This window comes from Mastomys coucha, unplaced genomic scaffold (assembly GCF_008632895.1).
Source record: "Mastomys coucha isolate ucsf_1 unplaced genomic scaffold, UCSF_Mcou_1 pScaffold18, whole genome shotgun sequence".
Classification (NCBI taxonomy): domain Eukaryota; kingdom Metazoa; phylum Chordata; class Mammalia; order Rodentia; family Muridae; genus Mastomys; species Mastomys coucha.
Genome location: NW_022196900.1, coordinates 28,809,454 through 28,818,736, shown reverse-complemented (window position 1 = coordinate 28,818,736; position 9,283 = coordinate 28,809,454). Strand labels below are relative to the sequence as shown.

Here is a 9,283-nt window from a genome sequence, read left to right as displayed (position 1 = left end):
TATATACTACAAAAGACATATCTTATACACAATATATAATGTGTATATTTAAAATACATATATGTTGTATATAACTTTATGTAAATATTGAAATATATACTTACTGAATCTTTATCAAGCAATTATGCTGTTATTTTTTTTGTACTACTTTCTCCTTCTATACTATTATTATTCCTTCCACTCCCCAGTTGGAGCCTTTTCCTAATAATTCTGTTTCTTTGTATCACCTGTGTCCTGCTATTCCCCTCCCAATTTGATTTGGCACGTACACATCTGTGGTCCCTTTATACTTTCCTGGTTTCTATGCTTACTACAAGATTTATGTTCACTTCTCAAGATTTGTATCTAGACATGCCCATTTTTCCCTCTTGGACTGGGTTACCACACTCAGTATAATTTTTTACAGGTCCACTCATTTACTAGTATAAGTAAAGTTCATGGTTTCTTTTCTCTTTATATGTAAACAATATTACTTTGTGGATATGTATACATTTTCACTACTCATTTGTCTCTTGAAGGACATATAGAAGAAGGTTGTTTTCTTTTAGTGGCTATTATGACTATGGTGATCGATGAATATTTTATAATATACTATTATAAATAGTCATAAACATGCCTGAGAAAGTATCTATACAAGTTTAGAATTAAAAATAAATGATGAACCTTAACCTTCTGCTACCTGCTCTGAGCTAGGTACACAGAAAGTTTTCAGATGTCATACAACTTGTAAAACCTTTATGTCTTAAACTTCAAAGATTCTGATATTCAACATTCACTAAGGGTTTAAGGTTAGCTTCTTCCTGTCACAACTGAGTACAGCAAAGGTGTTGTTAGGGATAGAATTAGCACAGGGTTTATTAGAGTTTGGATAAGATAGAAATATACCACTTCATTATTGATGGAAAACTAAATGGGCCCTTGTGACTGGGCACTTGGCACTATGACATCAACAGGAGTTGGACCAAGAGATTTCGATGTTGTTTCCAGTTATCATCCTTACTCCACCAATCTCCACTCCATTCCCTCGTTTTTCATCTCTGATTTTCTCGTAACCTCTGAGCCATCTCTCCAGCCTTTTCTCTGATTTTCTCAATGTATCAAATGTGTACTCTCAAAGGATCAGAAAGAAAGTCCCAGCTCTTTCTAAAACTGAGATCCAATGGCAGTTCAGTTGTCCAGGAACATCTGTCATGAATATTTTACATTGATATCTGTACTGCAGATGTGAATAGAAGCTACATCTTATATATATCACCACCACACTACTAGGCTACAGTGGTTCATGCTCTCACTGAAAACATACTTGATTGATTGTGTGAGCATCTATTTACGTGCATTTTCTTAATACTAAGGGTTGGTGAACTACATCTTTTGTCAATTTATTCATTAATCAATGGTGATTTCATATATAATACATACATACTATATATATAATAAAATTCTGATCAAATAATACTTTCATAAGAAAACACCAAATTTCAGTAATAATTTGGCTATGTTTATTGAAAAGGATTAATAAAAGAGAAAGTCAGTAACTTTCAATGCATGTACTAATGCTATGCAAATTAGAATATGTGTTTTATCATAATTAATTAGAAAATATATACCAGAGCCCAGTCTCAAAGATTTAGAATCTCCAACAGAATGCTTGCACACTGTAAACATGATCAGAAAGTTTAGGATCAGTGTACACTCAGAATGCGATGGATAGCTTTTTAGAAGTATCTGTTTAAATATTTTTACATTCTTTCATCCTCATAGGAATGAATTTTTAAAAAGAATTTTAATATGAAGAATATACAAACAGTAGACACTATAATATATTGGTACTATGAATTAAATTCTTGATTTCTGTAATTAAATGTATTATATTATTGTAGTATGTAATTTTTAAAAACAAATACACACTAAGGCTGGCTATGCACCAGCAACACAGTCTGGATCTTTTCCCAGCATGATAGCAGTCCCCTACTACCACAAATTATGCAGTTGAGTTTCCCTGCACTTGGGTAAATTACAGGGGTCAGCACATCAGGTGTGCAATGGATAAGCCTTGCCCTGGAAAAACAACCTTCATGATCATGGTATCTCCCCCGCCAGGTAAGTAGAGCTTATGCTCTAAGATCAAGAATTGACAAATGGGACCTCATAAAGTTGCAAAGCTTCTGTAAGACAAAAGACACTGTCAATAGGACAAAATGGCACCCAACAAATTGCGAAAAGATCTTTACCAATCCTATATTTGATAGAGGGCTAATATCCAATGTATACAAAGAACTCAAGAAATTAGACTCTAGAGAACCAAATAACCCTATTAAAAAATGAAGTACAGAGCTAAACAAAGAATTCTCAACTGACAAATACCAAATGGCTGAGAAGCACCTAAAGAAATGTTCAACATCCTTAGTCATCAGGGAAATGCAAATCAAAACAACCCTGAGATTCTACCTCACACCAGTCAGAATAGCTAGGATAAAAAACTCAGGTAAAAACAGATGCTGGATATGTTGTGGAGAAAGAGGAACACTGTTTCACTCCTCCAACATGTTCATAGCAGCCTTATTTATAATAGCCAGAAACTGAAAACAACCAGATGTCCCTCAACAGATGAATGGAAACAGAAGTTGTGGTACATCTACACAATGGAGTACTATTCAGCTATTAAAAACGACTTCATGAATTTATGAAATTCTTAGGGAAATGGATGGATCTGGGGAATATCATCCTGAGTTTGTACCTCACACCAGTCAGAATGGTTAAGATGAAAAACTCAGTTGACAGAAGATGCCTACAAGGATGTGGAGAAAGAGGAACACTCCTTGGTTGTTGGTACAACCCTTCTGGAAATCAGTTTGGCATTTCCTCAGAAAAATGAACATGGTACATTTACACAATGGAATACTACTCAGCTATTAAAAATGACTTTATAAAATTTACAGGCAAATGTATGTATCTTGAAAATATTATCCTAAGTGAGGTAACTCAGTCACAAAATATGTACAGTATGTACTCTCTGATAAGTGGATATTAGTCCAAAAGTTTGGAATAAGATTCAATTCATAGACCACATGAAGCCTAAAATGAAGGAAGACCAAAATGTGGATGCTTCAGTGCGTTTTAGAAGGGTGAACAAAATACTCACAGGAGGAAATATGGAGACAAACTGAGGTGCAGAGACAGAAGGAAAGGTCATCCAGAGACTGCCCCACATGGGAATCCATCCCATATACAGCTACCAAACCCAAGTCTTTTTGTGGATGCTGACAAATGCTTGTTTTTGGAACCCTGATATGGCTGTGTCCTGAGAGGTTCTGCCAGAGCCTGACAAAGACAGAGGCATAAGCTCACAGCCAACCATTGGACTGAGCTCAGGGTTCTCCAACGGAGGAGTTGGAGAAGGGACTGAATGAGCTAAGGAAGTATGCAGCCCTATGGAAGGAGCAACCATGTCAACAGGCCAGATCCCTTGGAGCTCCCTGGGTGTGGACCACCAACCAAAGAATACACATGGAGCGACTCATTGTGCTGTCCTCAAATGTGGCAGAGGATGGCCTTGTTGGGCATCAATTGGAGGAGAGGCCTGAGGATGCTCAAGGCACCTGTGTAGGGGAATGCCAGGACAGGAGGACAGGAATGGGTGGGTGGTTGAGGAAGAACCCTCACAGAGGAAGGGGGAGAGGGCATGGGATAGGGGGTTTCCAAAGGGGAAAACATTTGAAATGTAAATAAAATATCCACTCAAAAAAAAAATAATAAAGACAGAAGAAGGAGGAATGAATAGTCCCTTTGCACAGAGAAGCAAGAGCGAAAGGACGCAAGATGTATACTAGGAACTGTTAGATCTGGTCATGGATTCTGCTACCACCAGGGGAAGATTTTTAACACAGAATAGTTGATGAATTTAGGATGATAAATTTCATACCCAGCAGTTATGTTATCTGTTGATTCTAAGCTAAGGTTTTCTGGTGTTTTACATTGTGGAGACTCAGGTGGGCTGGAGGGAAAGAATTTAACCAGTGCGAAATTCAGCCAGGCTTTTGAATGGGAAGATTAGGTAAGGACTGAACTCCAGGAGAGAGGTAACTCCAGAAGAGCACAGACTGGTGAGAGTGCCCACCCAGCTAGCTGCAGAACCTTGGGAGTGCAAAGTGGTTTGGCAGCAGCTGGCCCTGGAGACAGAGAAAGATTGATCTTGAAGCTCTGGAGAGGTAGAGCTGGTGTTTGTGGGAGAGGCATTGGCTAAGAAAATTTGTATCTCTGAGATACAGAGAAAAAAATTGTCTCTGTATCTCAGGTTACGTACCAGGTTGGGAACAGACCAAAACCACATTGCTGGTGTATAGCCAGCTTTAGCGTGGATTGATTTTTAATAATTACATGCTACATATTATAGCATGATTATATTTTATGTTGATGAAAATTTAATTTTATTGTAATACTACTGTGAATATAATGATGACTTTAAGTACAGAACAAGAGTACCATTGTGTGACCCAGAAGAATAATAGATGGTTCAATTAGAAAGTTCTGAAATATAAGTACAGTATTGGGCTGGATCAGGTTTTGTCTATATCTCACTTAAAGTTTTAATCATGGAGGGTGTTACTTAATGCTTTCTTCATGACCCTTTCTGTGGGGCAGTTTGTTAGCATTCAGTCTAAGCTCCCCCATACAGTTACCTGGCAACAGCCAAGTGTGCTTGACTCACTATAAAAGGAGCTGTTTGCCCCCTTCTCTCTCTCTCGTTCTTTTGGTCTTGCTCTTTTCTTCCTTCTTCCACTATCTCCACATTCTCTTACCCCCTCTCTCTCTAGGTGCTCATGGCTGGCCTCTACCTCTCTCTGTCTCTGTCTCTGTCTCTGTCTCTGTCTCTGTCTCTCTCTCTTTCTCTCTGTGTATGTGTGTGTGTGTGTGTGTCTGTCTGTCTCTGCCTTTCTCTGCCTCTACTACCCTCTTAACTCCTCTCCCAATGCCTTGAATAAACTCTATTCTGCACTATGATCTCCTGTGGTTGGTCCCTCAGTGGAAAGAGATGCCTTGTCATGGGTCTACAGGGCCACTCCCTTTCCCCACACCTCCATAGAACATATCCTCCTTCTCTTTATCTTTTTAAAAACACAGTATAGTTGACCATGAGAGGAAGCCTGGTGCTTGGTCAAGCTAAAAGCTTGAAGCCCTGTGGACTCTGAAGGGACAGTAGGAGCTTTATCTGCTAGCAGTACCAGGCAATGTCCCAAGCCCTTCCACATGTATATGAGGCAGACGTAACATCTCAGACCAAGACAATAGGAAAAGAGACATGACCTGTGGTCACATAGGCTCAAGAAAGAGATCTCCATGCTCATGAGGTACCTAGAGGCCTGTGGAGCATTGCCATTAAGCTTTTCTTCCCAGATATTCCTACCTACAAAAGGTATTAATCTCAGGCCCATCCTGAGAAGTGGGGTATGGTTTTGTACATGCACTTTCCACCATAACAACAAATGTCTCTTTTCATCAGGATCTGCCTTGGGGAGGCATGGAGAATGCTTTCCTCTACAGATCCCTCACCCTCTTCTCCTTTAGAAGTCCTCTCTGTACTGCCAGTCAGAACCACCACCAAGGGTACTCCATGTGAAGCCAAGGACTTTCCCTGCTGGGACAAGCCTTAGCTCCCCTTCTGCACCTCTCAATCCTCAGGCTAGATGCTGTCCCTAGCCCCCAATTCCATTCTCAGCTCTTCTGTGACTCCCAGTGGTGTCTGGATTTCCAAAAGCCCATAGCCCCGGCCTCCTCATTATTTGAGGGATCCCCAAACTAGATCTGGCTTTGCCACATCTCAGACAGCTTTCCTAGTCCCCACAGTCCAACACTGTCCCCTGCAGCATGGGATAAGTGCAGTCAAACTCCCCAAGCAGCCATTCACTGAGGCTGAGCAGAAGTGAGACCCACAACCAAACACGCTTCCTCTTTAAATTTCTTATGTACTGGGGTGCTAAAACTTCTTTATGTCTAATCTATCTCTATTAATTCAAGGCTAGCCTGGTTAATGTAGTAAACTCCATAATAGAGAAAGGCTATAATAATAAGATCCTGTATCAAAAAAAAAAAGTGGAGGGAGGAGGAAAATACTTTGTTTTTTTATTTCAGGAAAGAATATCACATTTGAATGTGGGATCCGTTAAATAATTGCAGAACTAACAAGAGTATAAAAATGTTTTTTTTGTAGACAATAGTTATGTTTTTCCTGATATTTGACTAAACATTTATGTTCAGTATAAACTATGATTCTATTAAACCATCAAAGTTGATACTATTGTAGTTTTAAGCATGAAAATATTAGTATTGAAATATTGTCAGGCAATCACATGTATATACATACATACACACAAATATACATTATATTGAAGGTCACATGTCATGTAACAAGTTTGTGATGAAAGTCTAGATTCAAATCAATTCCTCCACAATTATAAACCTAAGATTTAAGATATAATGATACACAGTGGTTATCACGTTTTCAGCATCCCATTGAACCATTCACTTTCCTTTTATAAATCTCAGTTCTTTTATTTTAAAATAATATATAAAATGCTCAACTGCAATTACCTGCTATCCTTTCTCTAAGAGCTAAATGTATGCAGAAATCTAGGTTCTTCCTACTGACATACAAATCAAAGATAAGTGCCTTCTGGTGTCTAAATCAACTGCCTTCTCTCTCCTTGAAGTCCCCTCCACTGTCTGTGTATCTCCATTCTTGCTCATCCTGCCCTGTTGGCTGGGCACAGATGGCAGAGAGTCCCAATGACACGGACCATGGTTACCACTAGCTACATGTCTGGGGTCAAGTAATTTCTTCATTATTTCTTTTTATTGCAAAAAGCTTCCATAAGAAAAAGGGTCCATTAGTAAATATTGATGCTGACAGGCAGGGCGTGCAAGCTGTCAAACAGATGAAATGAGGGATTGTCAACTCAGCAGAGAGAACATTGGGAGTCACTTTAGAGCAAAAATGAATAAGATAGTTTAATGTGACTAGATGAGCAAGTGGCCATTCATCAGCAATGGACAATCAACGCATAGAAAGTTTCAGGCAGTGCTGTGAGTAGAACTAATGGGCAGCCTCATGACAGATCACATTCTGAGAAAGCATTGGATAAGGATCATTTTGCAAATATATCTAAAAAAAGAAATAAACACACATACAATTACCATTTTTTCAAAGTGAATAAGATACATGACAATGTTAATGAGGACAAGAATCTAAGACTAGATTACATCATGGTCCTTGCAGATATCAACTATTATTCTGCTGTAGGAACATAAAAATAAAATCACTACTATATACCATTTTCCCTTCCCGTAGAGCTTTCTTTCAGCTCTCCTCAGAAAAAGTGTCTCTTTTTGCAGTAGAGATGGTAATAAGCAGACACACAAACTGGACTATGTTCAGGTAGAGAATGAGAAACATTTTTAACTCAGTCCTAAGAGGTATGTCTTTTTCAAACTTTTCTTTTCAAATCTCAGGAATGAAGAAGCAAAAATAGGAAAATTTCAAGAGCCTGTAGTGGTTGTTGATTCCAATAAAACATTGTCTTCCAAAAGGCTGAAGTGATATACATATAGAGTCAAAAATACTGCCCTTCTTTCAAACCATCAAGGAAGAAGGGAAGTTGGCACAAAGTCCCTTCCCTGTCAACATGCAATTAATTTTTTCCAGTAGAGCATGGTACTGGGTATGTCAACCACATTCCACAGCAGGCCCCATGTTTAGGATGCTCTGGCAACACAAAATGGGCTCCGTGATTTCAATGTGTTTGTGTTGTGGGAGACAGTGTTTGTTTTTCTTTTGCTTTTCTTTTTCTTTTCATTTTTTTATTTGTTTGGTTGGTTAGTTGATTGTTTTAAGAGAGAGAACAAATATGAATTAGATGGTCAAAGAGAGGAAGATCTGGAAGTACTTGAGAAAATGGAAAGAATATTATCAAAACATAGTATATGAAAATTAAAAAATAAAAATTAAAAGGTAAGACTTTAGTTAGTCATATCAAATGTTTGTTCTGTCATCAATAAAAGTATGAACTCATGACTATTATTTTTTTCCTGCCTAACATAACAGAGATTACAGTGAAAAATATAAGGAAAGTGTAGCCATAGTTTCAAAGATGTTTAGAGATAGTAGCGGTATGATATGTTGTGATGATGCCCAATTGTATTTTCAAATTTTGAAATATCTAGATTTAAAATCAAGTATCTTCTATATCTGTTGTGCTCAACCTTCCTAATGCTGGGGTCCTCTTACAGAGTTACTTTTGTTGTAGTGAACCCCAACCATAAAATTATTTTCATGGTTGCTTCATAAGTGTAATTTTGGTAAATTATGAAACTTAATGGAAATATTTGATGTGCAGGGTACCTAACATGTGGGTCCTGTGAATGGGTCTATCTACCTATGCTAAAGGAGATCATGACTCACAGGTTAAGAACTACTCACAAAATATCTGTGGTAATTCCAATACTGTAAGGATCATCTGAGGCTTATAAAAACATATGGTGTTCTGTTTATGTACTTGGTACATGCCCCCCAAACTACTGATGCTTACCACTGCCAAGACCTTATAACATATTGTACACCACAAAGTTCAGCAAGTTAAAAAAAAAAGAGACAAGAGTGGAAAGGAATCATTTGATAATGTACATTAGAGACATTGTCATCATTTGTATGAAAAGAGTATTTGACCATACTACAGATTATTAGCAGGTAGAGTAGGAGGTTCAAATAAAGTTAGAGGTGAGGAAGCTGTAAAACTAATAGAAAATGGAAGACAATTTGTTTTTATTTGAGTGTGTGGAAAGTAAATTAAAAGCATCCAAGAGATAAGACTGTAAAAACTTTGGGAATCTAGAGGTTGCAAGACTTTAAATGCAAATTACATAAGACCTCAGTAATGATTAGTAATAATGTCATGATGAAAAGGTTTTATGACCAAGATGAAGGCACTAGCATTGCTCTTCCCATCAAGCCTTAGTTCTCTGTGGTTTCAGACCCAACCTTGTGTTTGCATTGTGACAGTAGGACAAGCTGTAATCCACTGTCAGGATATAATCAGATGAGGACATTCTGCAACATAGAAGATAATTATCACCAAATTACCACCATTCCAGCACTGTGATATCCATATCAATAACCCAAAATTGAACTAAATAGACTTATTATTTCTGTACACACAACCTATGCTAGACTAAAAGTCTAACACCTTGCTAGACAATAATAATGATGGTCCATTATGTTAATTTATATATA

At 37.8% G+C, this 9,283-nt stretch overlaps 1 non-coding gene across 1 annotated transcript; it reads right to left on the bottom strand.

Moving 5' to 3' along the window:
• Positions 1 to 1,948: 1,948 nt before the first annotated feature.
• On the bottom strand, positions 1,949 to 2,108 carry LOC116097358. The gene has a single exon (XR_004121382.1). It is a non-coding gene; the product is annotated as a U1 spliceosomal RNA (small nuclear RNA).
• Between the last annotated feature and the right edge of the window lie 7,175 nt (positions 2,109 to 9,283).